Here is a 3,592-nt window from a genome sequence, read left to right on the forward strand (position 1 = left end):
ATTCTCACTTTTCATCAAACTTGTGCCATTCATTTCGTTGTCTTTTGTGTGTTATGAAAATTGAGTTGTATGTATGTATGTATTGCATTGCACATTAAAATAATGTGTTTAAAAATGTAAACATATTAACATTACAGTTATAAGTGTCATATTCTTTATTTGAAGCCGGTTTAATAGTGCATGTGCATCTCACTTAATTGGCACTTTATTCATAAGTTGTTTTTTAGTGTTCATTTCTGGTTTTACTATGATTATGTAACATTTTGGAAGAAAAATACAAAATAATAAACCAAAGCTTGAGGCCAAAATAGCAAATATCTCCACAGCTACCGTGAATTTTCCAGGAGAGCTGACATAAGCTGGGATGAAGGTGATCCAAACTGCACAGAATATGAGCATGCTGAATGTGATGAACTTGGCTTCATTAAACTTATCAGGCAGCTTCCGAGCCAGAAAAGCTAAAACAAAACACAGTAGAGCCAAAAGTCCTATATAACTCAAAACAGCCCAGAAACCTATAGCTGAACCTAACTGACATTCTAGAATGATCTTTTCCTTGTAGTGCTTTAGATTTTTGAAGGGGAAAGGAGGAGATGTTGTTAACCAAAGCACACAAATTAGGACCTGTATGAGAGTGAAAGCAAGAACACTGAGTCTCTGCTGTAGAGGCCCAAACCATTTCATGACATTACTGCCTGGAAGTGTAGCTCTGAAGGCCATTAACACCACTATTGTTTTCCCCAGAACACAGGAGATGCAGAGGACGAAGGTGATCCCAAACGCTGTGTGACGCAGCACACAGGACCACTCAGAGGGCTGACCAATGAAAGTAAGTGAACAGAGGAAACACAGAGCCAGAGAGAAGAGCAACAAGAAACTCAGCTCTGAGTTGTTGGCTTTGACTATTGGGGTATTTTTATGTTTAAAGAATATAATTGCTATTATTATTGTTATAAATGTGCCAATAATTGAAACAGTTGTTAGTAAAATTCCCATCGTTTCCTCATATGACAAGAATTCAATTTCCTTCTTCACACATTCATTCCTGTGTAGATTTGACCAGTAGTCCTGGTAGCATTGTTCACATTTAATCGAATCTGTCAGATAAATCACATGAATATAAAAAAAAAAAAAGAATAAATTAGACAAACAGGGAAAGTAATGGAAATAATGCATTACAAATAAAATTGTCTTCTGTGTTTTTGGTTTACAGTTATCACAAATATTCTAAAATTTTCTCATCGCAGTAGTGATACCAACAATACTTTTTTGTTTTTTCCCCCAATTTTTGCAAATATTTGTATCTGTCATACCTGTCATATTACTGATCTCTCCTTCAGCACATGGTATACAGTCAAAGCAGCAGATAGGCTTTCCTTTCTGCACAGCCTTCCTGGTGCCTGGAGGGCAGCTCTCACTACACACAGACACCGGCATCTATGATCAAAATAAATGTTCAGTAACCTATAAAACATGTATAGATATTATACAAACTGAAATATGCATGCTTTATTGAGACCATATGCAGGTTTGACCTTATACCTGATTTGAATTTTGTGCCCACACAATAGAGGACATTTTTAGTGCTAATCGATTGTGAGCAGGGAAAGAAGAGTCATAAAGTCCAACAGTGACAAACTCATGGTGATCTTCAACAGTTTGCACATTTATTATTTCATATTTTGCAGCTGGGTCACCATTTTTATCAAAAAAAACCTCTTCACCATCTTTTGTTTTGAAGCGCACTCTTTTGAGATGTTCTAGAAACTGATGAAGTAGAATAAACTGTAAATTACAAAGTCTTAAAGAGCTTGGATAACATACTTATCCAATAATGTTCAGTATTTTAGCAGATTTTTCTGAATTAGTGCTATGTGCATGTGCCAAAGCTGTGTGATCTGTTCTTAAACAGAATTTTAACTTACAGTAAGAGGATCAGGCTGCGTTTTTGTTGGACATGTTTGTGTGCAACCAAGAAGGTTGTGTAGAGTATGGGCAATAGCGTATACTCCTTTATACACATTACAGAAAATGGGCATCTGGGTCATGTCTGTAAATTCATTTTGTATTTCAGACAGTTTCTCCTGTCCTGTGCACACTGTAGTATCTTCAGTGTCATTCTGCACTGTGTATTTGCACTGAAACAAAGTCTCCCAGAATTCAGTAAAAATGGCACTGCCTGCAGACTGCAGTGGATTTATATCCAGAATGAAGTCCTTCAGACCAGTCACTTTTGACTGGGCTAAAGCTAGCCCTATGGCTCCTTGCAGTATTTTATGCTTATCCAGTCTGGCTACAGCTGAATCAGAGATCCACGATTCAGTCCCCACCCACTGGTATCCAGTAATGTTGTGCTCATAAAATACATCAAGTAAAATCTCAAAGTCCCAATGAGTAACAAATGCCACAATCACTCGAGAAGTAGAGCTTTTGATCTGCTGGATTATTCTCAGCACTTTTTCTTGTGAGTACGTTCTAAAAAATGGAAGTGAATATTCTAAACAAACGCCCAGCTGTTCTGCAGCTGCAGTAAATGCAGCCATTCCGTTGTTACCATAGTCATCATCTCTTCTTATTGCACCCACCCAGGTCCAGCCAAACTGCTTGACCATCTCTGCCATTGCTCTGCTTTGGTAGTAATCACTGGGAACAGTGCGCAGAAATGAGGGGTATATTCTTTTGTCACTGAGACACTCGCAGGTGGCTGAAGGACTGATCTAGAAACAGATTTACACATCTGTGTCATTGATTATTTTTACTTTTTTATTATATATAATATAAAATAATATATATATATATATATATATATATATATATATAAAATAATTTAAAAATAATAAAAAGTAACTGGTCAGAGATTAACTACATTTAACATTACATGTATGTTCTGGCATGATTTTTATTAGATCTAAAGACTTTTTATATTTTAATAGTTATATTTTTGATGAACTCTGTATAAACACTTACCATGGGAATGCTGAAAGGTCCAACACTCTTTGCGATAGCCATGGATACTGATGACTGTGTCTCGCCAATTATGGCTAGCACTTGTGCTGGCTTTGTGCATTGCTCATTCAAGATTGAATTCTCATTCCCATTAAGAAGTGCCATAGCCATTTTAACCCCCATAGTTGTGGAACCACATGTGTCATAAATCTTATAGCCCAGTGAAACACCTGGGAGTAAAGAGGAGCTGTTGTTGATCTCTTCTATTGCAAAGATCAAAGACTGTGAAAACTGGAAGTCTCTGAAATCAAGACTGGATTAGGGAAAAACAAATACACACCAACAGTTTGACAGTGACACTTAGAAGCTTTTTTCTACTTTGTAATTTAACTGTTCACTCTATGAAAATGTAATTTTGTTTTGCTGCTTACCTCACACAATTCATTGTTGATGGCTTGACCTTATAGGTCATGTCTGTGATTTCCCAAGTCCTGTGGATTGGTAAAATCCCTCCAACTATAATGTCACCATCCTTAGAAAGTGGTGGATATACAGGTTCTCCATGCAGGCCACAGAAATTCCCATTTGTCCTGGAAAAATTGATGATGGCCATCACCACATGTAAGAGAGTAAAGATAGACTCCAT

At 36.9% G+C, this 3,592-nt stretch overlaps 1 pseudogene; it reads right to left on the reverse strand.

The window, feature by feature from the left end:
• Window positions 1-433: 433 nt before the first annotated feature.
• Window positions 434-3,592, reverse strand: LOC108434048 (annotated as a pseudogene).

The sequence above is a fragment of the Pygocentrus nattereri genome, chromosome 7 (genome assembly GCF_015220715.1).
Source record: "Pygocentrus nattereri isolate fPygNat1 chromosome 7, fPygNat1.pri, whole genome shotgun sequence".
NCBI lineage: Eukaryota > Metazoa > Chordata > Actinopteri > Characiformes > Serrasalmidae > Pygocentrus > Pygocentrus nattereri.